This window comes from Eretmochelys imbricata, chromosome 4, assembly GCF_965152235.1.
Source record: "Eretmochelys imbricata isolate rEreImb1 chromosome 4, rEreImb1.hap1, whole genome shotgun sequence".
Lineage (NCBI taxonomy): Eukaryota > Metazoa > Chordata > Testudines > Cheloniidae > Eretmochelys > Eretmochelys imbricata.
In genome coordinates, this window is record NC_135575.1 from 123959214 (window position 1) to 123986585 (window position 27372).

The following is a 27372-nucleotide window of genomic DNA, read 5'->3' on the forward strand; positions in this document are numbered from 1 at the left end:
AGTGCTGAAGCCACTCAAGTAATACATCCAGCCCAAAACCTTCCTAAGTAATACACAAACCTCAATTAACAGATTTATTCAATCTCTTAAACAACTCCTTCTAAACTGTTATTTAAAACACCACACTTTGTATGATGGAAATGCAAAGAGACAAATGTCATTGCAGCAGCCAGCCATTCATCACTGTAAATGGTAAGTCCATCCTTTTTTCCAGACTTTATAAAGACATGTTTATATTTCCTTTGGTTTTCATTGATTTTTTTCAGTCCTCTGACGTATTACCTACTTGTTTAAACTAGGCTTTCTCTTTTGTTGAGATGTAAGTATGTTGTCATATGTTAAACATTTTGAGGCTCTATGGACATATGGGGCACATTGATTAAAATAGCTATGTGGCTGTGGTTGGCTGTTTAGACCCCCATGATCCATGAAGGCAAAGAAAGGGTTAACTCAGGCCCAAGGAGAAACAGAAAGTGAGCTAGCTGGTCCAATTGCAGCTACAGTTCAGTTCTGGCATTCAGAGGCTAAGATGGACAAAAAAGGTCTCCTTGAGAGATGGATTCAGGACCCGACAAGCTGCAGGAGCCGGTGAGTGGCTGTAATGAAGAAAGTGATCCATAGGGTAGTCAAAAGGTATCTCTGAACCATGGTGAGTTTTGTTCACTGAGTTGGAAGCAGGCATGCCAAACTTCTGGAAAAAATGCAGAAATTGGGCTTGTTTTTGGCTTAATTGGAGTGTGAGTTGCTTGTTGGCTAGTTTTGGCTTGTTGTAGTTGTTGCTCCTTTTTTTTTATTGGCTCCCGGCAAGCAGGGGCAAGGGGGCCGGGGTGGAGGGGAGAGAAGCAGTGGCAAACGCGGGGGGAGGGGGGAGAGGCAGGGGTGTACAGCTGGCCCACCACAGTCCAAGACTGCACACTTGGGGGCATCTAGTCACATAGAGTGGGATTCTTAGGGATTGGCTTGTTTTGGCCTTGTTTTGGAATGGGATTAGCTTGATTTTTGGCTTATTGTGAAAGTTGGGGTGCTTATTTACCGCGTGAAAGTTGGCAACTGTGGTTGGAAGGCTCAAACAGACTAGTCATCTTAAAGGGACAGAACTGGTTGAAGGAAGTTCTCTCTCACACTCCACCTGAGAAATGCATCAAGGCCTCAGGATGCCCTTTGTATCCAGAACCACCTAAATTCTGTGGTGCTTTCAATGACTCGGGCTAAATCATGAAGTTATTTCTTAAGTTGTTGTTGACATTGGTCAGAATTTTTACTGAATAAGGACTTCATGATTTGTCCCATTTATTACCCAAGTAGGAATTTGGCTATGACATCAGAGTTAGCATCTGTATTGAGTGTTCAAGTCATCGGTTTTATTTCTCATCCAAAATATTGTAGAGAATAAAGCAAAAACAGCAGTAAAATGATGGGCAAATCCTGCTGCAACTGAAATCAATTGAAAAGACTCCCTTTGATTCCATTAGGAACAGGATTTGGCTTGTGAGTCATTATTTTTCATGATTTTTTTGTAGTGATCACAGCTCACACTCGACTGCTTGAGCATGGCAGCAGTAAAATGGGTTAAACTAAACCCTGTTTACAATCACAGAAAAATCCCTAAATGCAAAATCCATTTTCAGAAAGTTTCTTCTTCCCCAGTTTTATCCCAAGGACAACATGGTTCAATTATATCATCCCACGATACTTTTAGTAGTGGTTCTGGCCAATGCGAGGAGCTTGCTGGCATTGTGCAGATTTCAGCGTTTTAGCATCCTAAAGAAAAATAAATCATTCATGCTGCCAAGAGAAAGTGCTTCCATCTCTGTCTCTCACTTATACTTCCTTTGTAGATTAGACAAAGTTAGATATTATTAATTATTATTATTATGCTAACTGTATTAATATAGTAACCGTATTTGTCATTTCAAAAGCAATCCGGGATTTTCACTCTAGCAAAATATCTTCACATTTTTTTTCTAATATGTTTTGTCTCCCAGGAGCTAAAAAAATAATGAGGAAGAGTCTCTATGTAGGTAGAAAAGTGTGGTCATAGGAGGATTTTAATTAGGCCTCAAAGGTCAACAGTGCTTTCTGTGAAAAGTACACCAGCATGAGTCTTTTCAAGAGCGAGAGTGTGGTCTGTGTCAGACTGACAAAAATGGTCCCTTTTTTGTACGATTAAGCTTGACTGGAGATAAATTCACAGGAAATACCATATCTCTGAGCTCAAACTATGATAAATAAAGCCTATGCTCCTGGGTCCCTTCTCCAATCTGGGATTTAGGGGCTGTACAATGCCCAGAACTAGAAAAGCTCTTAAAAGTTAAACATGTCTATATACATATCTAAGTGTTGTGCTGGACTGGGAAGCAAATAGGGTCATGTTATGTGCTATCATTTTTAGGCAAAAATCTTCATTAAACTCAGTAGGGACAGTAGTAATAATTGGACCTACACATGTACCCTAATTCTGAGCCAAACTTTACAATGTGAGTGAAAGTTCAAAAAAGTCACAATAACATATAACAACAAATGTTGATAGGAAAAGGTTAAAAAATGAGACAGACTTAATTAGTCAATACAAGGCCAAGGACTGTGTTAAGACCATGTCTAGTAAAAAGGAACAGTGCGAGACAGGAACTCGAAGAACCAAAACTGGTGTGTTGGAAATTAGGCCTAACTGGGGAACACAATAATGAAGGATGGGCTATTGCACCTATCACTCCCACTTGCGGTTACTCAAAAAAGGACTTTGGGGGAGACGCTGGTTCCAGAACACTGGCTGGCTGAATGAAGGGAAAGGAGCAAGCTTCACATGGCTGCCACTCCCACTGTGTCTTGGGACTTTGGGCCTTCTTTTTCATCCGGATCCTGAAAAATGTCCTGACCTGGCTGGGCCAGAGAAGAGCACAAATAACGTCGCCACCTCCACCGGCTCTGACTAAATCCCAAATAACACCTGGGATATGACAGTTGTTTGTCTCTTTCTCTCCATTTCTCCTCTCCCCCTGCCCAATATCCTTTCCTTCCCCACTTTATTTCTTCTCTTTCCTATCCCTCTTCTTTTGCCTTCTGTCTAATAAGAGTTTGACTTAGCTGGCAAGACTGCATATTTTACAATGCTGCTGTTAGCAGCAATTCATGGGGGTGGGGGGAGGGCAGCGAGGAGGCTGTGGCTCCCCCGGCTGTGGCACTCACCGTGTGTCCGAGCAGCACCATGAGGGAGGAAGCAGCAGGGTGCATGGCTGAGCTCCCGCTCCCTGCCACAACATGGGGCTGCGTCTCCTTCCCTGCTGCTGGACTCCCAGCGCTTCCCGCTGCCTACTTTTCAGACCGCCCACTGAGGTGAGTTCAGGGTGTGGCAGCAGAAGCAACATGTGGGGGGGTCAGTTGTTCCCCCTCCCACCCACTATCCACAGATACGTGTCGCCTCTGACTGCTGTAAGCCTGTGACCAAAAAGGCACTAAAAGTGGTTCCCTAAACAGTCTGACATTGGTACAAGTTTGCAAGGTTTTGGGGTGGCTAATAAGACTATGTGCTGGGTCTGTGGTTCCCCAGCAGTGAGGTTAGACATGAAAATCAACACTAAAGGCAGAAACTGTATTTTTTATCGCTGTTCTTTTCTTTCCTCTTCTGTGTGTGTCTGTCTTGTTTGGTCTTTTAGGAAACAGTATAGGACGTGAATAGTAATAGCAGCAACTCCAGTCCTTCTCAACTCACTTCTCTTTTCCCCAAAAGGACAGTTATTATCATCTTTAATACCATCTAAAAACTTTCAAAGGGGGGGGGGGCACAGGGGAATGTTTCCTTCTAAAAATCTCTCTCCAGCTGAAGGGAGGAAGGGATGTTCTTAAATAAAAGCCTTACTTAATATTTTACATTTAACTGTTTTTCCTTGTTTTTCTGTATATTTAATAAAAAGTAAAAACGATTTTAATGGTGGGTCCCCTGGTACTAAGCAGGCTAAGGTCTTTTGTATACCAAACACCTAGCCTTGTTTAGTGATGAACAGTTTCAGGGTCATGTTAACATCTTTGACTCTTTGGGCCTTTTTATTCTATATAAATGAATACAACAGGAATGGTGCTTAAAAGCTGATAGTACAGTACGGCTCATGGTGACCACAGAAAATTGTGGCCCCCTTATAGTCAATAGCTAGAGCGCTCACCCAGGCTTTGGGAAACAAAGTACCCACTCAGCCTGATTCAGAGCCAGGACATGAAACTCAGACTTCCACATGCCAAGTGAGTGCCCTAACCACGAGGCTATAGCGTCATTCACTCTGTCTCTGTTCCAATGATCATTTCAATATTTCGTACAACGGAACATCTTCAACAGATGAGCCCCACCCCAAACTATCCCATAACCCATGGTTAGGGCATGTGCCTAGGGGGTAGAAGATGTGAATTCAAGCCACTGTTCCAAATTAGGCCAAGTGGCAATTTGAACCTGGGTCTTCCATATTCTAGTTGAGTGCTCTAATCACCGAACTAGTGGGTGTGGGGGCAAAACTATTTTGGGGGAGTTCTACTGCCCGTGTTATATAGGAGATCAGATTATATGGTCCCTTCTGACTTTGGAATCTATGAATGACTCTGACCCACAACCTCCTCCGCTTCAGCTGTCTTTTGTGCAGGCTAGGCATGCATGCCTACCTGATCAAGGCCACAAGCAAGCTAGGCGAGTGAACGCCTTGTTTGTGAATCCTACTGGGGTTTTGGCTTGAGCTGAGCACCGAGCTGCTTAGCAGTGTCAGGACTTAGGTGTCTGTGCACATCTCCCACCAAAATGTAAGTGCCTACTGGAATTGATGGCAGCCAAGGGGTATTTTTTTTTTTAATCCCAGTGCTTCCTAAACGTTACATTTAGGTGCGTAATTCCCCCTGGTAACCCTACCAAACATTTAGAGCTATAGCTAAGGGGTCCCTTAAGTGTGAAAGAAATGCAGGATCGGGTCCTAAAATATCAAAATCTGAATCAGAGTGATCAGCTATGCTGCAGCACCAGTTAGCAGGTCCTTTATTTAATCTACCAGACTGTGGGGGGTGGGAGGGAATGAATGAAAAGCGAGCAGTGAGAACTGAAAACTGACGGCTGCATAAAGTCTCCGATGTAGACCAATCAAAGGCCACTGAGGTGCCTTTCAAAAAGTTTCTCTGAATGCGCTAGTGCATGTAGTCATAGCCGTACTAGTACTTCATAGCCACGAACTTCGGGAAGGCGTTTTTAAAACGAAGCACTAACATTCTCTTGCTCTAGAGACTGGTGCTTCGGCGTCCAGAAAGGAAAGTGGAAACTGCACTATGCTGAAGAAATAGGAAAATATAAGTGGCTGGTGTATTTATAACAGAGAATGGGGTACTTCTGTCTGAAAAGTCCTACAAACTTCATAACAAAAAGCCCAAATTCTGAGAGGTGCTGAACACTTATCACTTTCTTTTGTAATCCCAGTGGGAGATATGAGGGCTGAACACTGCTCAAGATTTGACACAAAGACTTCGTACAGCTGCAGGTAACTCGGCAGAAAATCCAGTTCTCACTTCCCAGTCCAGTGAAGTGGAGATTTCACAGTAAGTGACTCAATGATTAGAACCAGAAAAGGGTTGTTTTCTAATCTTTTATAGCCCTCTTGAGGCTGGTAGCTCTGCGTCATGGCCCCTTGTGGAAACAGTGGTTCAAGCACCTGCAAGATCCTGTCCAGCCAATGAAGAAATTTGAAAGAGAGTCCTATCAATTCTAACAGAGCTGGAAGAGAATGGTGTCCAGAAGACAGATTCTCAGGGTTCTGGGAGACTCCTCCAGATAAAAAAAATAAGATCTAGAACCACCAAGTCTGCTTACTGAAAAACACATACAGCTTCCCCCCACCCATGATAGTGCAGAGCTGAGCTACATAAAGCAATGGGGAGAGTGAGGCCTTCGGAGATGGCAGAGGTGCAGGAGGCTCTCTGTTCTCACACAGCATGGGAGTAGGGTGTTGTAATACAGTGTAGGATGTGGGGGAAGCTTCAAGGGAAGGTTAGAAATGTCAGAGGAGCCTAATATGATGGATTTGTGGGGGAATAGTGGACATTCAGGCTTATTACTTAGCTTTATTTACTTAGTGAAGAACCTCTAAGATCTGTATGGACCTCGTGAGGACTTTGGGGTTAAAGCAACTGGAGAAACATGAGAAGGGGGAGGGGGGAGCTGTGAGAAAGATGCTGCTTGGGCTTGTTTGTTTGGGGGCATAATCCTTTTTAAGCTGGCTGCTGCTGCTGCTTTGATTCCCACCTGTCAGTTCAACAATGATAATGGGACCAAATGAAGCATTTTCTGTTCTTCATTCATTTTCTGTAGTCTAGTATTTTGCCAAGTATTTGACCATAACTTATTGGCAAGCATTTGAAGGGTCAGAGGCGCCCTTCACTAGCAGTTACTGCGATCTTACTAGGTTTAGTATGCCAGTCAAGACAAGGTCTTGGGGGGTGGCATTGAGGTGCACACATGCCTACTTGGAGTTTTTTAAACTAGTTACACTTTTTAAAAGTTCCAAGCAGAGAGATCAGCAATAAAGGCAGCCATTGAGCAGCAAGAATTAGAGAATTAAGTTTAGTGAGAGTTTTCACTTCCTTCAAGTCAAAACCTGTATTGCACAGCTTGCATACGAATACATAAACTGAACTATCTATTGATAATATTGCAATTCGACAAAAACTGTTCTATGAAAAAGGCCTACAGAACTTAAATATAAAACCATTAGACTTCTGCAGAAATTGCTCTAAAATATACTGAATTAGTAGAGAATTATATCCTTTCTCTAGATTTCCTGAATCGTCCAACGTGAGGTAATTCTATAACAGGAATATAATTCTTTTCTGAAATTCTATAGGCTAGTTCCAAGAACCTATAGAAGGAGAGGATATAATTCATTCAGTTCAGTAGGATTTTTTCACAGAACCATTATCTGAGAATTCAGATGCAAATGTATTAATAGCTACACTATGACAAGTATAAAGGGGTGCATTTTATTACTTTGCTTAAACAGAGGCGATACTGAATAGAGTAGAATAGCTTTGCCACAAATGAATAGTTATTAAAGGTCTGATCCTGTGAGGCACTTAGCACTTTGTAAGAAGTACTGAGCACCTTCAACTTCCATTGGAAATTGGTGGTCAGGGAGCACCTAACTGATCCTCTCAGGTATATGTGCATCTTTGACATTGCTGGACTCTTACTAATTCTACTGGCGGTGCAGAGTTTACTAATGGCTCTGCAATGCTGGAGCCTGATGGTGCAATGAGATACTCCTGTATTGATTCTTACACATCAGACCCTCCCTTGTGGGAGAAATTTATAATGGAAACCCTTCGGCCCACTCCCATCCTCGTTTCCTTGAGTGGAGCCAGCTGCAGACTAAAAAAGGTAATGTGAATGAACAGAAGAATCTTGCTAAGATCTGTACATTTTTGATGTGGCTGTTAGATGTGTCAGTGCCTTAGAAAGACTGTACAAATGACATGGGAAAAGCGCTATCAGATGCCTATTAAATCCATTACTAAGTAGGGGGGGAGGGATAGCTCAGCTCAGCGGTTTGAGCATTGGCCTGCTAAACCCAGGGTTGTGAGTTCAATCCTTGAGGGGGGCCAGTTAGGGATCTGCGCCAAAAATTGAGGATTGGTCCTGCTTTGAGCAGGGGGTTGGACTAGATGACCTCCTGAGGTCCCTTCCAACCCTAACCTTCTATGATTCACCAATTCAGGAACAAGCTTGACCAGTCGCTTAAGTCAGGAAAGCATGTGCTGGAGTGCCATCTGGAACAGGTCCTGATTCAGAAAAGCATTGCTCTGCACCAAATCCTGCTGTCCAGAATTGTTGGGTTTTGTTACAGGCTTCATTATTCTGGAACAGATGGAATGGCCCCTTTGGGTCTGTGTAAGAGTCTGCAAGAAGTAGATACTGTAATTAAATCAAATAATCTGTCAGCTAGTGATGCAGAAAGTAGCTATTTTAGTCAATTAATACACACAACAACTCAAAAGATTACGATAACACAAATTACTTGCCTGGTTAATATTAGTTTCTCAAACAATTCTGAAAGGTAAGGTGCAGTATCGCTTGTTTTTTATTTTTTATTTTTGCTAGTTAGAGAGCCTATCAAGGACTTAAAAGAAATGTATATGTTTGTTAAATGGAGAGATACTTTATCTGATGCCAACTTTGATTTTTACCTGGAGATTCAGGTTCACAAGGAAGAAAAGAAAAGAATTTATAATATGAATCTTCCACATACCTAAAATAAAAATAATTGCCTCCCATAGGTAACATCTGAATGCTAAAGTTTTGAACAGAGTTGGTCAGAACCTGGAATTCCTAATGTTTGGGCAATTGAGACTTTTTCCAAATTTTTTTCATTCCAGATTTTCAATTTATATTTTAGATTATATTATAAATTATGTTACCGCACAATCCCATGTATCCAAATGGCCTGGGGGACATCTGAAAGGTTCCCATAAATTGGCATTTGGATAAATGGAAGTGCTATTTAATTAGCATAGAACTACATAGGGGACACACTGTGGATTTGAATAACTAGGGACTTCGGATAAAGGGAATCCAGATAATTGGGAGTATACAGTACATAAATCAAAACATTTTGAATATTACATTGCCATAATATAGTAACTGATACTTGGTTTGCTCAACAGGTATTCTAACTGGTCATTTCAATTGTTCTAATTGGTATTTGGTTGGGTAATTTTCTATAGTAACTTATAATAGAAGATTAAAATTAAAATAAAAAATAGGGAGCTAGCTGGGAAGTCTGCCCACACACCAAGTCACCAGAGAACTGGCCAGGGAGCCCCGGGAATCTAAGGAGCCAGGCAAGCCAGGACTAGCTAGGCAGGGAGTTCAGGGACCTGGATAGTTTGGTTTCCTGCCAGCCCTTCCGGCACCTGGAACATCCTGGAGACTGTTTTGATTCCATTGAATCAGCATCTTCCAATGGAAAACTGTTCCATGGGAAAAAAATTTACCCAACTCTAGTTTTGAATAGGATATATATATATAAGATAACTATGAGCAAGTATATCAGGAACAGTGTCACAACAATAACTTATAGTCTGAATACTCAATAAAAGGAAATGTGATTTGGTGCACCTACTTTCACTGAAGTCCAGGGCTTTAAAATTTTCAAGAGCATGTAAGTGATTTAAGGGCTCATCTCCCATTTCAAGAGTGATTTAGGCACTTGATGCCAGTTTTTAAAGGTATTTAGGTACCTACAAAGGCAGATAGGCATCTAACCTGTTTAGGTGCTTTGGAAAATCCCATCACATGCCTAACTCCCATTGAAATCAATGGGACTTATGTGCCTAACTGACTTAGACGCTTTTAAAAATCACATTAGGCACCCATTTACAGCTTCAGGCACCTAAATACTTTTAAAAAATCTGAGCTACAGACTATATAAAGTTTTGGCATTTCATCTCCAGATAGCAGTCTAGCATCCCAGAGCATTCTGGATGAGTCACACAGAAGCTGGGGAACTCTTCTGTTGTGTATCACTTGATTCTCCCTTTCTTTGCTCACTCACACATGCAAACCACGGTCTGTGGCTCAAAACATGGATAGGCTTATATTTCCTAAGCATGAAATGACCTACTATTGAAAATAGTTATTTTTCTTTGCTTGCTGTCTATGCATCCCTTTTTTCCTTGATAAAGGAAATCTTTAAAAAGCAGATCAGTAACTCAGCCATTGTGGAGTTGTCATCTGTCTCATTCGTTATAATTGCTGTGCCCATTTTCTCTTTAACTACTCACTCTGCTGCACTCCATTGTCATTAACTCTTCCCCACATACCTTACCTGATTTACCGTACCTTTGTTTGGTATATTCCCAGTTCTTCACTACCAGTGCAGGGTACTTGATGACTCATATCTTTTTGAAGCTTGTGAAACCACATTGTCTCTCTCCTACTCTTTGCATTTTTCCCCCTCAAGAATGATAGGGTCAGATCTTCAGCTGGGTTAATTGCAGTAGCTGATGGTTAAGGCATTAGAATGGAACTGAAATCTGGGTTCAGTTTCTCTCTCTGCCACCGACTTCTTGTGTGACCTTGGGAAAGTCCTTTAGGTCTCAATGTTTCACTTCCCTCTCTGTAAAATGGGGATAATAAGCCACTATCCAGTTTTATCTTGTCTATTTAGATTATAAGATCTTTGGGGCAAGGCCTATCTCTTACTGTGTGTTTATACAGGGCCATGCACAGCAGACCCAGATCTTGTTTGAGGGATCCAGGAGCTACTGTAATATAAACAAGTCATTTAGCTACACTGATGTGTGTAAACTTAGCTTAAGGCCCTAAAAGTCTGTTTCACCTTAATTATAATGTATTTTAGAATTCTTGAGCTGTTCTCCAAACTTGTGAATTTTAATGCTTCTTCTCACTGGGCTATGCTCACTAGATTCACTGGAAGCTGAACTTTTCAAAAAATGCTGAGAATTGAGTATTTTCCAGTCAGGAAGTTTCATAAAAACAAACTTTAAGAAAACGACCTAACTAGAATCTTGTTATACTCTGTAAAGCTGCCCAAAGCACTGAAAGCTTTGTCAGTCAAAAGACCTCCTTATCATCTGAGACAGGACTACATCAAAGATAAAATTCCACACGGATTTTAGACAGGTTCCAAAAGCAGCAGTGGACTGGAAAGGATTACCTTTTGAACTACAATGTTATTGGGTCAGATATAATGCTTTTTATAAGCCATTGGGAGCTGATTAACATTCTTTGTATGTTCCAGGCAACAGACTATGTTTACACCAACAGCTTCTGCGTTCAGGTCAGGTTTGCTTGAAACACGCTTTGTATTCTATACTCTATTCATTTTCCTTGTGTTTGTGACCATCTCTGACTGATATTCACAAGTTGCCTTACTATGCTCTTCCTTCAGAGAGCAAAACCCTCATTTAGATCAGAGGCCCTTCTAAGGGCAACAGGTACAAACCCTTAGAACCACATTTGGACCTCTGCTGTGTTCCTGTGATGCCTGCTGATAGACTTGGCCCTGGGTTGATCAAAAAAATTTATTTTAAAAAAGGGAAGAAGGCGAATCTGGGGAACTACAGACTGGTCAGCCTTACTTCAGTCCCTGGAAAAATCATGGAGCAGCTCCTCAAGGAATCCATTTTGAAGCACTTGCAGGAGAGGATGGTGATCAGGAACAGTTAACATGGATTCACCAAGGGCAGTTCATGAATGACTGACCTGATTGCCTTCTATGATGAAGGCTCTGTGGATATGAGGAAAGTGATGGACATGATATATCTTGACTTTAGTAAAGTTTTTGATACAGTCTCCAACAGTATTCTTGCCAGCCAGTTAAAAAAGTATTGATTGGATGAATGGACTGTAAGGTGGATAGAAAGCTGGCTAGATAATCAGTCTCAACAAGTACTGATCAATGGCTCAATGTCTAGCTGGCAGCCGGTATCAAGCGGAGTGCCCCAGGGGTCTGTCCTGGGGCCGGTTTTGTTCAACATTTTCATTAATGATCTGGATGATGGGATGGAACGCACCCTCAGCAAGTTTGTGGATGACACTAAGCTGGGGGGAGCGGGTGATATGCTGGAGTGCAGGAATAGGGTCCAGAGTTAACTAGACAAATTGGAGGATTGGGCCAAAAGAAATCTGATGAGGTTCAACAAGGAAAAGTGCAGAGTCCTGCACTTAGGACGGAAGAATCCCATGCATTGCTATAGGCTAGGGACCAACTAGCTAAGCGGCAGTTCTGCAGAAAAGGACCTGGGGATTACAGTGGAAAGAGAAGCTGGATATGAGTCATCGGTGTGCTCTTGTTGCCAAGAAGGATAACGGCATATTGGGCTGCATTAGTAGGAGCATTGCCAGGAGATTAAGGGAAGTGATTATTCCCCTCTATTCGGCACTGGTGAGGCCACATATGGAGTATTGCATCCAGTTTTGGGGCCCCCACTACAGAAAGGATGTGGACAAATTGGAGAGAGTTCAGTGGAGGGCAACAAAAATGATTAGATGGCTGGGGCACATGACTTACAAGGAGAGGCTGAGGGAACTGGGCTTATTTAGTCTGCAGAAGAGAAGAGTGAGGGGGGATTTGATAGCAGCCTTCAACTACCTGAAGGGGGGTTCCAAAGAGGACGGATCTAGGCTGTTCTCAGTGGTGGCAGATAACAGAACAAGAAGCAATTGTCTCAAGTTGCAGTGGGGGAGGTCTGTGTTGAATATTTGGAAAAACTTTTTCACTAGGAGGGTAGTGACGCACTGGAATGGGTTACCGTATGTCTACACTACGAAATTAGGTTGAAGTTATAGAAGTCTGGGAAGAAAGACTTTCATGCCTTTTTTCCTGGGTTACCTGTGCAGACGCCATACCACAGAAAGCATGGAGCCCACTCAGATCACTTTTGCAATTATGAGCGCATTAAACACCATGCGCATTATCCAGCAGTATATGCAGCACCAGAACCTGCCAAAGTGAAACTGGGTGAGTAGGCGACATCAGTGTGGTGACGAGAGAGATGAGGACATGGACACAGACTTCTGTGGATAAATTGGAGAGAGTCCAGCGAAGGGCAACAAAAATGATTAGGGGTCTAGAACACATGACTTATGAGGAGAGGCTGAGGGAGCTGGGATTGTTTAGCCTGCAGAAGAGAAGAATGAGGGGGGATTTGATCGCTGCTTTCAACTACCTGAAAGGGGGTTCCAAAGAGGATGGCTCTAGACTGTTCTCAATGGTAGCAGATGACAGAACGAGGAGTAATGGCCTCAAGTTGCAGTGGGGGAGGTTTAGATTGGATATTAGGAAAAACTTTTTCACTAAGAGGGTGGTGAAACATTGGAATGCGTTGCCTAGGGAGGTGGTGGAATCTCCTTCCTTGGAAGTTTTTAAGGTCAGGCTTGACAAAGCCCTGGCTGGGATGATTTAACTGGGAATTGGTCCTGCTTCGAGCAGGGGGTTGGACTAGATGACCTTCAGGGGTCCCTTCCAACCCTGATATTCTATGATTCTATGATTCTCTCAAAGCACGGGCCCTGGCAATGTGGGCATCATGGTGCTAATGGGTCAGGTTCATGCCATGGAATGCCGATTCTGGGCCCTGGAAACAAGCACAGACTGGTGGGACCACATAGTGTTGCAGGTCTGGGACGATTCCCAGTGGCTGCGAAACTTTCGCATGCATAAGGGCACTTTCATGGAACTCTGTGACTTGCTTTCCCCTGCCCTGAAGCGCATGAATACCAAGATGAGAGCAGCCCTCACAGCTGAGAAGCGAGTGGCAATAGCCCTGTGGAAGCTTGCAACGCCAGACAGCTACTGGTCAGTCGGGAATCAATTTGGAGTGGGCAAATCTACTGTGGGGGCTGCTGTGATGCAAGTAGCCAATGCAATCAAAGATCTGCTGATATCAAGGGTAGTGACCCTGGGAAATGTGCAGGTCATAGTGGATGGCTTTGCTGCAATGGGATTCCCTAACTGTGGTGGGGCCATAGACGGAACACATATCCCTTTCTTGGCCTGGAGTACCAAGCCAGCGAGTAAATAAACCGCAAGGGGTACTTTTCAATAGTGCTGCAAGCACTGGTGGATCACAAGGGACGTTTCACCAACATCAACGTGGGGTGGCCGAGAAAGATACATGACTCTCGCTTCTTCAGGAACTCTGGTCTGTTTCAAAAGCTGCAGGAAGGGACTTTCTTCCCAGACCAGAAAATGACCATTGGTGATGTTGAAATGCCTATAGTTATCCTTGGGGACCCAGCCTACCCCTGAATGCCATGGCTCATGAAGCCATACACAGGCAGCCTGGACAGTAGTCAGAAGCTGTTCAACTACAGGCTGAGCAAGTGCAGAATGGTGGTAGAATGTGCATTTGGATGTTTAAAAGTGCGCTGGTGCAGTTTACTGACTCGGTTAGACCTCAGCAAAACCAATATTCCCATTGTTATTACTGCTTGCTCTGCACTCCACAATATCTGTGAGAGTAAGGGGGAGACGTTTATGGCGGGGTGGGAGGTTGAGGCAAATCGTCTGGCCGCTGGTTACGCGCAGCCAGACACCAGGGCGGTTAGAAGAGCACAGGAGGGCGCGGTGTGCATCAGAGAAGCTTTGAAAACCAGTTTCATGACTGGCCAGGTTATGGTGTGAAAGTTCTGTTTGTTTCTCCTTGATGAAACCCCCCGCCCTTTGGTTAACTCAACTTCCCTGTAAGCTAACCACCCTCCCCTCCCCCCTCGATCACCGCTTGCAGAGGCAATAAAGTCATTGTTGCTTCACATTCATGCATTCTTTATTCATTCATCACACAAATAGGGCGATAACTGCCAAGGTATCCCAGGAGGGATGGGGGAGGGGGAGGGAAGGACAAGGCCATATTGCACTTTAAAACTTAAAAACTTAAAAAATTTAAAACTTATTGAATGCCAGCCTTCTGTTGCTTGGGCAATCCTCTGGGGTGGAGTGGCTGGGTGGTCAGAGGCCCCCCACCATGTTCTTGGGCATCTGGATGAGGAGGCTATGGAACTTGGGGAGGAGGACGGTTCGTTACACAGGGGCTGTAGCAGTGGTCTGTGCTCCAGCTGCCTTTGCTGCAGCTCAACCATACCCTGGAGCATATTAGTTTGATCCTCCAGCAGCCTCAACATTGAATCCTGCCACCTGTCATCACACTGCCGCCACCTATCATCTTCAGCCCTCTCTTCAGCCCGCCACCTCTCCTCGTGTTCATGTTGTGCTTTCCTGCATTCTGACATTGTCTGCCTCCACGCATTCATCTGTGCTCTGTCAGTGTGGGAGGACAGCATGAGGTCAGAGAACATTTCATCGCGAGTGCGTTTTTTTCGCCTTCTAATCTTCGCTAGCCTCTGGGAAGGAGAAGACCCTGTGATCCTTGAAACACATGAAGCTGGTGGAGAAAAGAAAAGGGACAGTGGTATTTAAAAAGACACATTTTATAGAACAATGGGTACACTCTTTCACTGTAAACCTTGCTGTTAACATTACATACATAGCACATGTGCTTTTGTTCCAAGGTCGCATTTTGCCTCCCCCCTCCCCCCACCATGTGGCTAACAGTGGGGAACATTTCTGTTCAGCCACAGCCAAACAGCCCAGCAGGAATGGGCACCTCTGAATGTCCCCTTAAGAAAAGCACCCTATTTCAACACATTTCAGACACATTAACAGACTTTTCCAGTAGCTGTACTGGCCAAGAATGCCCGGGGAAATTGATCATTAAACACGCTTGCTTTTAAATCATGTACACTATTTAAAAAGGTTCACTCACCAGAGGTCCCTTCTCCACCTGGCGGGTCCGAGAGGCAGCCTTGGGTGGGTTCAGAGGGTACTGGCTCCAGGTCCAGGGTGAGAAACAGTTCCTGGCTGTTGGGAAAACCGGTTTCTCCACTTGCTTGCTGTGAGCTGTCTTCCTCGTCCCCAAAACCTGCTTCCGTGTTGCCTCCCAATCCATTGACGGAGTCAAAGCACAGGGTTGGGATAGTGGTGGCTGAACCCCCTAAAATGGCATGCAGTTCATCATAGAAGCGGCATGTTTGGGGCTCTGACCCAGAACGGCCGTTCGCCTCTCTGGTTTTCTGGTAGGCTTGTCTCAGCTCCTTAGGTTTCACATGGCACTGCTTCGGGTCCCTGTTATGGCCTCTGTCCTTCATGCCCTGGGAGATTTTGACAAATGTTTTGGCATTTTGAAAACTGGAATGTAGTTCTGATAGCATGGATTCCTCTCCCCATACAGCGATCAGATCCCGTACCTCCCATTCGGTCCATGCTGGAGCTCTTTTGCGATTCTGGGACTCCATCATGGTCACCTCTGCTGATGAGCTCTGCATGGTCACCTGCAGCTTGCCACGCTGGCCAAACAGGAAATGAGATTCAAAAGTTCACGGGCCTTTTCCTGTCTACCTGGCCAGTGCATCTGAGTTGAGAGTGCTGTCCAGAGCAGTCACAATGGAGCTCTCTGGGATAGCTCCTGGAGGCCAATACCGTTGAATTGCATCTACACTACCCCAAATTCAACCCGGCAAGGCCGATTTCAGCACTAATCCCCTCATCGGGGGTGGAGTAAAGAAATTGATTTTAAGTGCCCTTTAAGTCGAAAAAAAGGGCTTCATCGTGGGGACGGGTACAGGGTTAAATCGATTTAATATTGCTAAATTCAACCTCAACTCCTAGTGTAGACCAGGCCCTAGGGAAGTGGTGGAATCTCCATCCTTTGAGGTTTTTAAGGCCTGGCTTGATTTAGCCCTCCCTGGGGTGATTTAGTTGGGGTTGGTCGTGCTTTGAGCAGGGGGATGAACTAGATGACCTCCTAAGGTTTCTTCCAAACCTAATCTTCTATGATTCTATGAAATCCTTAGTCTGGATTTGAGAGATAATTTGCCAGTTATCACATTTCATGGTTGTCAGATAATACCTAGGAGAACAGGGATTCCATGTATTATACAGTAGTTTACATGGGGGAACAGGGAAGAGGGGCAGGGACCAGAAAACAAGGGAGAAGTGGATGTGAAAAATCCAATAAAAGAAAAAGTGTTTGAATAAAATAGTTTTCAAATGGACAGGTCAGTGAAAGTGGAGAATAAGGTCTGATCTCCCAGTTTCCCTCTTCTTCTACTATCCCCACCCCAAAATAAGTCTCTTGGCCCAGCTCTCTATATTGTAGTCCTTTTACAGAATAGCGCCAGCCTACAAGGCAGAGACAATTTAAGTGTTCTCTGCCATCCCCTTTCTTAACTCACAACACAGAGGATATTTCTGGTTGACCCTAGCTAAAAAACCAGCCCCTTACCAGCCATTCCACCAGTGTAAATTTGAGCAGCCCTGAAGCTGTTCTAACTTTAGCTGGACGGAAGCACAAAGATGACTTCATTCAATCTTTGCCCCACATCTCATTCATGGGCAGATTGGAACTTCTCCGGAATGGAGAATCCAGCCCTCCTTACCTCTATCTCTGTTAACAGCCGAGAGCTTCTCTTGTTCTGGACTTGAGGGTAGAAAGAGGTTACAAAAGTACACAAAAAGGTAACCCCTGCTGAAATTCTTCAGCTAGAATTCTGCCAAAAACATTCCACAATTGACAAATGGGGGGCGGGGAGAGGAGGAAGGGAAGTAATGTGCGGGATCAGCGTCTCAAAAATGTGTCTGACTCATTGAATGTAGAAAACAGGACTAACCAAAAAAAGGCTGATTTCTTAGCTGCTGTATGATTCTCACAATTAGAAAACATTCAGAAAATTTTGCAGAGTCGTTATATTTTTTCTGTAATGGCCTCATTTGCATAATGCCAGATTATCTGGTTTCTGCCCCAAAGAAAAATCAGCACTCACTCTCAGCGTCTAATGACCAACACACACTACTTAAGTCTTCATCCTGCAGGCTACCAGCCACCCACACCTTCCACTGTTTCTCAAAATGTGTCTCAGTGGTCACTGAGGGTGTTCAGCATTTCAGAGAATCAACCCATAATCATTGGAATTAATATGCATTTTAAAATTGAATAAACATAATAGATTCCTCTCAAATTAGTCCAGATCTGTCACTTTCAAAACCCAGCATATCTTTCAAATCCCAGCACAAGCTCTATAGAAACCTACTGAGAAACGTCACCGTTCTGCTGTACAAACTCCTTGACCTGCTCTGACACTTTAACTGCTCCCACTACTGTTTTTCCAGGATCTCAGCAGATCAAAACCAGGAATAATAATCTGAAGTTGCTAGGACATTGGGTCACTAAATGCTAATGTGCAACTAAATGTACTGACGCTATCTGACAATGGCCAAGCAGGTGGTGAGCTGAGTCTACTGCTTATTGTACAGTACACATGCTCATTTTTCTGTTGCTTCATCCTACTCCTTTGCCACCCCACTTGTCCATTTTACCTACTGTTGCTTCTTGTCATAAACCTGTGCCATGGTCCTGCAAAGACTTAAGGTCAGATTTACAAAGGTAGTTAGGTGCCTAAAGATGCAGATGCGTGCCTAATAGATTTTCTAAAAGTGCCTAAGCAGGTTAGGCACCTAACTCCTATTGGAAGTCAATAGGAGTTAGATGCATAGCTTATTTGGTGTGCAAAGGGTCAGATATACAAAGGTATTTAGCTTCCTAAAGATGCAACCATGTGCCTAATGAGATTTTAAATCAGTTTAGTTTTGAAGCCTTTACCTTGCCCACTGGGGCTCCTATTCAGAGGATTTTCAGATCCAGTCAAGCACACTTTAATAGGAGTCAGATTGAAGTTGCAATGTAAAAAGTGTAAGTTGTTTCAGGAATAAGTCCAGTAAACATCTGTTATATCACAGCCCATTCTCCAAGCTGTTCTACGTAAATGATTCAAAGTGTTGAAATTCATTAGTCACTTCTCAACAACTGTTCTGCCAGCAGATGCTGCCAATGCCTCTTCTTCTGCTGCCTACATGTGACAGTGGAGATCGAGACCTCAGGATTCAGCGGTGTATAGCTCCATAGAGCAGACGAAGCAGGAATAATAGGCACTTGCTCCTTGATCAATCACTGACTCATTTTGGGAGGGAGAGAATCAATGGGGATGAGTGATTTGTGGGTTGACTTATGGAATGATGTAAAATAAGGCGTTTTATGTTGATCAGTTTGAGTACTCAAAACCCCAAGTATTAAAATATACACCAAGTCTCTGTTTGCAATTCTGAACCTGTTTTTTCTATGGAATCCAAATAGTTCATTATTGTGTGTGTTGAAGGGGGGGTGGCGTAGACACAGACATTTGGGTTTTCAATAAAAAATCAAAGTTTTCTATGAAAAACAGACACTGCTTGTGAACAATTTCCTTTGGTCAAAAACTCAGTTTTCCATAGAAAAATTGTTTTAAATTTTTAAACAGCCCTATCTCTGATATTATGCAGCTCCATCCCTTTACAAATATTTTCAATAAATTGTCACTCGTTAAGACCAGACTTGATGATGATAATTTTCGACTTCCATTTTAGTGTTGGCTAGGTAGGAAAAAGCCTGTTATGCGTGGAGGAAATTCTGTGAAGTTTCCACTCATGGTACAGTACTTTTTTCTAATAATACTATCCTGTAAAAAGAATTTACCCTGATAGCCGCAGCACATATGAAATGAGGCTAATTCAGCAGGTGCTCTGAGAGTCATGTGGATAGATTTTTAATTTCGAAGGGACCATTATAATTTTCTGATATTGCCATTTACATAACATTGGTCATAGAATGCAGCCTAATTTCCACCACACAATATTGAATTTTCTGGAGGAACTATATCATATCTTCTAGAACTAGATACATTAATGGAGGATAGGTCCGCCAATGGGCCAGGATGGGCATAGATAGTGTCCCTAGCCTGTTTGCCAGAAGCTGGGAATGAGCGACTGGGGATGGATCACTTGATGATTACCTGTTCTGTTCATTCTTATGTTCTTAGAAAGAAATCCAGTCTTGATTTAAAGTCTTCAAATGATGGAGGTCCTACCACAGTCCTTGGCAAGGTGCCCCAGTAGTTAATTTCAGTCACTGTTTTAAAAAGTGTGCCTTATTTTTAATTTGAATTTGTCTAGTTTCAGCTTTCAGACGCTGGATCTTGTTATGTTTTTCTCTGCTAGATTAAAGAGCCTTTCAGTATATGATACCTTCTCCCCAGGTGGGTATTTTAGGACACCCATGGTGGCCCAGCCAAGTTCATTTATTTCCTATAAGATTATCAATATACATACCCCAAAACTTTTTTCCTCCTATTGCAAATTAGAGCTGGCTGAAAACCAAAAAAAAAAAAAAAAAACCCCGAAAACAAAAAAAGGAATTTTTTGCTGAAAATTTTCAGGGAAAGTCTTCAGGATTCAAATTGAAATGAAAACAGTTAATTGAACATGAATAAGCAAATAAGAAAGTTCATTGAAAATCAAAATTCAGAACGCCAACCAGCACTTTTGCTCACTCATGTACAATATTTCTCCTAAATTTTGTTCTGCAATCTGTCTTCCCAGCTTTTCCTTCCACAAAACAGACTATTTTTTCTCTCTGTGTCATCTTTGTGTTTTTCTGGCCTCGGTGGAGTTTGCAGTTCCTTCCAATTTAGTGTCCTTTGCAGATGTCAGGAGTCCTCTTTTTAGATTATTATATAAACCCACATGTCACAGCAATTCTTGAAGTACCCCACTATATACCTTCTTCCTTATTCTGTCCTGTGTCTGCTGCCCCTCTGCCTGGCCCAAATCTGAAATACTTCCTTGTTTTAATTGGTATTTACTCACGTAAATAGTCCTATTGAACCCAAGAGAGTACTACTCAGTGTACAGACTGCAGAATCAAGCTCTCTGTATATTATTGTTTATCATTTAGTTGTTCCAATCTAATTTGAATTAATTTTGAGTAGGTCAAAACTTTTTCAAATGCTTCCTAAAAATCCCAAATGTATTGGGCCTCATTCTGATGTCTCAGATCAGTGAAGCTACTTCTGATTTCGACTGGTGTAAGAGAAACCAGAATCCGGCTCGTCATGTCATCTGCATTCCCTTCAACCGTTGCACAGTTCCACAAAACACATACTTGTATAGTACACACGTGCGGCTACGATTAAAATATAGCAAAGGCAGTGTGGATTTAACTTAAATCTATAAATGTATATTGTAAGTTATAATGCAATTGATGGGCAAATCTAGGGGTGGTTATTTTGGGGAGTCGCTATATAATCTCACATCATCAATGACTCATACACATACCCTTGTATAAATTACTCATGCTCCTGTCATTTAATTGGGGGTGGTTTGTGAGTGAGACTGTACGGATGTTGCCAGCCAGAATAGGGGTGCTTATTAATGTTGCTTTAGAAGTGGGTGGGTGTGTGCATATGCTGTCTCAGTGGCATTTGAGCAACAGCACTGAATCTGGAACTATGTATTTAAAGAATCCTTTAGTTATGTTTATTCCAATTGGATCATTTCCCATAACTTTACCACCCTCTTACAAGCATCCCAGCCATTAAAAATATCTTGGACAGCTCTGAGCAGGATATTGTAAAATGTATTTCACCGTTCAAAACCAGCCCTGAAGTACTCCTATCCCAAATACATATGCGAGTTAATGATTAAGAATCGGATCTTGAGTATACACTATTCTGCTCTGAGCAAATAGTTATAAAATATTTTCAAGGGAACTGATTACTTCCATGATTATTTTCATGGAAGGGGTTTTAAAATTCAGAAGACATCACAGTGCATAATAATATCTACTAAAATTCAGCTGTCTCTATATAAATTGCAGTTGTAGAACTTCCAGAGTGAATATTGACTGGGTAATATTGCTGTATTAGCTAAGTGCCCAAGTTTGGTGAAAATGCTTGGGGGAGGGGATTTTTATAAGCACTGTGCGTTGGCCTACCACTTCTCTCATTGGCTTGCCTCTTCCCCCATTGAAATCAATGTTGAGTGCTTCTGAAAATTACACTGACAGATTTTACACAGAACTCCTATTTTATGGGGAACACATCACATCTTTTTGATTCATTAAGGCAATAAAACTGAACTGTTTGGGCTGGAAAACACCACGAGTGAAGCAGGCAAAGTGATACACGGTGCTTAGAATGATAGAAGGTTAGGGTTGGAAGAGACCTCAGAAGGTCATCTAGTCCAAACCCCTGGTCAAAGCAGGACCAACCCCAACTAAATCATCCTTCTTGCTACACACTGCGTATTAAGCTTCTGTTTATAAATGGTTAACAGATGATTAATGGATGCCACAGACACCTATGCTCCGTAGATGGTTATAAGCACACCTGTAGAAGGTGTTATAGATAGTTATAAAAATCTGTCACACTCAATCTCCAGTCTAAAACTAGATTAACCATTTAACAAATATTAACCTATTATAAACTATTTATAAATGGAACATTAAGATTAAGTATGATCCAAACTCACATATTTAGATGTCTAAAGAATTAAACTTGGAGGAAATATTCATAATTGAAGCAAGTTCTGACAGCTGAAATGCTGGTATATATATAATTTATTTTGTTTGTTTAAACGTAGTGTTCTCATGCATAAAATTCCTATAGTCCTAAAAGATCCTATTTTATGATGAACACATTACACTTGGTTTTGTTTCTGTTTGTTTTATTAAGGCAATAAAACTGAAGTAGACTGTTTATTTGAATGATTGTTTTTGTTTTGGTACAAAACAAATATATTAATAGTGTACACAGTACAAATATACTAATATTTATTTTTGGTTTCAGATAAAGACGCAAACAAGCAAGCAAGAAAAGTTTGGTGTGGTAAGCATAATACAGTGAGTAAGGCTTAGTGGCACTCACTCTTGGGTTGCAATATTAGGGCTAGCATTTGTTATAATCTGCAGCCACAGAGGGCAAAATGAATACACTTCTCTTGGCTGGAATGGATGACACAAACATCCTAAGGCAGTGATGTACACGTATATTTAGGGGGAGATGTACAATACAGGCAAATGTGACTTTAAGATGACATCTTGGCAACTGGAGCTGGTCAGAAAATATTTTTGTAAACAGGTTTTCCCATTTTCTGTTCAGCTTCTGTTGACAAATAAGGGTAGCTTTCTCAAACTGTACACAAAACATACTACCAAAACCACAGAGTAAAAGCACAGGGGCACTCTACTAGCTAGTATTTTAGTGGGAATTTATGTAGTTGCATCTTCTCTCATTTACACTCATGCAAACAACACACAAGAGCCAAATCCTACTCTGATTTATATCCCTTTGCACTCAGTTGAGTTGCCAACGGTGTTAAGGAAGGGCAGAACTTGACACCCAAGAAAAGCAGACCCACAGTTAATCTTGCATTTTAAGATCTCATCTGAAAGGCCCCCTACACTATACATTTGTTTTCTCTGTCTTGGTAGGAAGAACTTTTGAGTCAATCCTGACTTGATTTAAACCTGTGGTTACAGGTACTTCAGATAGTTCACAGCAGATGATTAGACCATTGTACTATCCTCACTTACTGGGTTAACTTTTTAGACAACTGTCATTCTAGCTTACCATGGCTGATTGATTTAAAGGCACCCATGGGTCTGTACAAGACATTATAACCAGATAACTTCCTTATACCAGGGGGGTCTGCTCCTTTAAGGGCCACAGGCCTGAGGCCAGCCAGCCCTGTTCATTGGTCCAGTGCAACTGAGGAGGGGACTGGTATTCTCTATAGAGATCTGGGCTGTCAGTAAGGAAGGAGCAGGAGTAGGGAGTCCCCTGGGAGGGGAGGCAGTGCTCAGAGCACAAAAGAATCCTGCAGCAGACCCCGAAGAAGGAGGGACAGATTGAAGAAAAGAGGGGAAAACCCCTAGGAGCTGTAGCCCCGGGTGGGCCAAGGAACTGGTATTGTGGTTTTCTGCCTTTGTTTGGAACATAAAACTGCCTGGAAAGAGACCTTGGTTCCTTTTGTGGGTTGGGCTCAAGCCAGCTCCTTACGTCCCTACCAAAATGTGATCTGACAAGCTCTGCTGCAATGTGCAGTTTCTGTGGGAGGATGCTCAGCACCTCACAGGAACTATGGGGCAGTAATGATAGAAGAATATTATACTTAAACCACCTGTGGCAATTCCCAGTGGCAAGGATGAAAAACAATTTGTCTCACAGGATGAGGCATTATATGCTGTGGAGATACTGCAGCTGGGTTCTATGCCTAAGAATGGATCTGTGTACGAATCCCCTGCCATGAACTGCCTTTATGCTAGCATTGTGCTAATGTGATTTCACAGTGGTACATGTGAGCAATCCATAAACTCTGTTGCTACTATTTTACAGCATCATAAGTATGTGTGCTTCTGTGGAACTCAGGGTACGTCAACACGGGGATAAAAAACAAACAGCGCCAAGTCTTGGAGCCTGGGTCAGCTGACTTGCGCTCGAAGGGCGTAGACTGTATGGGGCTCAAAATAGCAGCGTACATGTTCAGGCTCAGGCTGGAGCCTGGGCTGAGAAACCCTCCCCCCCTCGCATGGGGTTTCAGAGCCTGGGCTCCAGTCCAAGCATCAACTCTGCCGTTTTATAGCCCCACAGCCTGAGACCCAAGAGCCCAAGTCAGATGGCCTAGGCCAGCTGCAGCTGTGCCCTGGGTCTTTTCTTCCAGTGTAGACATACCTCAGTGGTAAAACTCCCACTGACTTCAGTAGGGTAGGACTGGGCCTTAAGTTTGACATTACAATAATCTAGTGTGCTGATCCCTTACAAACTCCAAGATGCATACTGTATAGACACTAAACTGGAAGAGGTTTTTCATCAACAGTAAGTGTCTGATTGTATTCTTAGTTGCACAATTCATAGGATTTAGACACATGCTGAAATCTAAATTGATTTACCTTTCTTAGTTGTAAAAATAAATAAGTTATAGGCCTTAACTGTGATGTCAGCTTCATTTAGACCTGGCTAGATGCTGCTTTTATACCTTAAATAGCCCTGGGATATTTATTGAATGGCACAGGTTATCTAAACATAGAACCAGATCCAGTGGAGCTATGCCTGTTTACATCAGTTCTGGATCTGAGACCTAAGCTGTAGCTTTCAAAAGTGTATTTAAATACACCTGGCTGTATTGCAAAATAACGTAACACTTGAAATATCCTCTTTGAAAATAAGCTTAATTGGCAGGGTGTAGCAGGAAGAAAGATTTACCATTCAGTAGGCTGCTTTTGTATTGAATCAATGCCCAGTATGGGTGAGGGAGCAGAGCAGAGCGATGTGTTCCTTGAGGAGATTTTGAAAATTGCATAAGGCATTTAGGAGTACAGATCTCATGGGTACTTTTCAAAGCCTCCCGCCATCATTTGGATGAGGTGGAAAATCAAGGTACTGACCAACTATAAACAAGCAAAGATGCCATGGAACTTTTAGTTTATTTTAGGTTTATTGGATTTGATGTAGGGTAAATGATGGGTGTGGATTTGTTGTGTCTTTTGCTTTACACAACAAACTTAATGTGGAGGAACCACAGACGCATGCAAATAACAGTGTGTAATGAAGATAGGCATCGTGCCAGGCCTGCAAGCTACATGGAACGCTGCTGCTCTGTTTGCGTTCTGCTGTCTTCAAAAGCATAGAAAATGGTCAGAGTCACCACTACCCTATTTCCATATGCTATAGTTTACAATTGGGAGCTGGTAGCAACTTCTAGATTTAGGTTGTCTAACTAATGTTTCCATTATTAATATGGCTAATAAGGAATCTATTTGTCAAAAAACATTTCCTGAATCTTTGTTTTAGACATACTTGGTGACTGGTATTTTGAAATAAATGGCCAAAATAATTGAAACTGGTGTGATTATATTGTGTTATCTCAACAGATAAAATATGTAGAATTTTAAAATATTTTGCAATGAATTTTTAATTTTTTGGCACAGAATTCCCTCTGGAGTAATAATAAAATTGTTTTTTCCCTTCCCTAGAAAATCTAGGAAATTGCCAACAACAACCTGTTAAAATCATCTTATTTAGACTGGAAAATGAAACATTCAAAAGTTAGGGAATGCTTGATTTAGGGTTGCCCAGGCAACACTTAATTCTTCCCCTCTGTGCATAGGCATTGTCATACTGTCTTTAAATACATAATCAGATACTATTTTTTCCATGAGACCACGGCCACATTCAGCACACAGAACGGGCACACAAGGGAACAGACTTAAGGTTGCATGGGTCATGGTAAATCTGGCATTGCCTAGCTTTCAAATGCTTCACTTTGCAACCTCAATAAGATCCATTTAAGGTTCAGAAGCGGGGAGGATTGGATGTATTTATGAGTATATTTTTAAAAGCTGAATACAGTCTTAAATACCCAGCGCTCCTAAATACTAATCTAAGCAAGTGCTGTTAGTTAGCCTGAGTGTCCTGGCCAAATTCGTTTGGGTAATGACATTTTTTCAGCGAAGTGCTGCCATTGCTTCAGTTGGGGATATTCTTTTGTAGGCATTGTTGTGGAGAAGTTTTTGTTCTCTGTAAAAGAAACACCTGTGCCAGCCCAGAGCTGCTGACATTCCAGTGTGGGGGTGAAAGATGAGCTTTTCCCATTATTACTATGGTTTGCTGTCCTACAAACAGTGAATAAGTAATTGTACAGGCTGTGTGTGGTATAATTAAAAGCTCCATACTGTGAAATGCAGGAATATTTTATATTAATATTGACATGGTTTTCTGAGAATAGCTATGAAAAACAAAATGTAAATATAAATGTGCTGTCAAATAAACCCTAATTTGAATAAAGCTACATCTCTTTTCACAGTAATATGGCAGATTCTGCTCCAGGAACTGCATATCTATACAGCTTGCCACAACAATGAAATACTGATGTATGAACAGTTCAGTATAACAATTTGAGGATTTAGTAGCCTGTCATAACCCATGAGGCTGCAACAAAATATTTACTTCATAAAATAAAGACTGATGCATTCATAAAAGTAATGGCTTGATTTAAATGACACATTTCAGTCACGGTTGCAGTGCTGTTGTAGCCATGTTGGTCCTGGGATATTAGAGAGACAAGGTGGGTGAAGCAATCTCTTTTATTGGATTAACTTTTGTTGCTGAGAGAGACAAGCTTTCAGGCTACCCAGAGCTGTGTGCAGCCCAAAAGCTTGTCTCTTTCACCAACAGAACTTGGTCGAATAAAATATATTACCTCACTCACCCTCTCTCTCTGTAACATTTCAGTCATGTTCAATAGGGTTTAGAGGAAGCAGTAAAACAGCTTTTCTGGGGCCTGGATAGAGCTAACCACCCAATTCAGCCTCTTCCTCTTGTATATGGTTATATCACTACTTAGAAGTGACCTCTCTGAGGGTTTTATACTGCTGCCCATCCCCATAGCAACTGAGCACCTTCTTGAAGTGAGAAGCAGAAAAAGAGACTATCTGCTGAGTGTGCGAGAGGAAGACGTTTCATCTTCAAAGGTGGCATCACTCAAGATCTCCTACTGGGAATGGCAAACCACGGCAACTGGGAACTGTGGGCAGTCATGAAAATGTAAACAAACTGTCTAGCGGATTACCCTGACAGGCTGCAGGTTGCCCACCACTGGTCTAGATAATACTTAGTCCTGCCATGAGTGCAGGGGACTGGACTAGATGACCTCTCGAGGTCCCTTCCAGTCCTATGATTTTAAGATTAATCTCTTTATATCTTGCTTGTCCATCTTTAAAATAGAGTGAGTGATATTTGTCTGTCTTATCTATTTAGATTGTAAGCTCTTCAGGACAGAGTCTCCCTCTTACTCGGCCTCTTCAGTGACTAGTACAATAGGGACCTAATCTTGGTTGGAGCTCATTATGAATAAAAAACAATGTATATTATGATTACACAAAATTGGTTATGCCACACAGAATGTTTCTGAA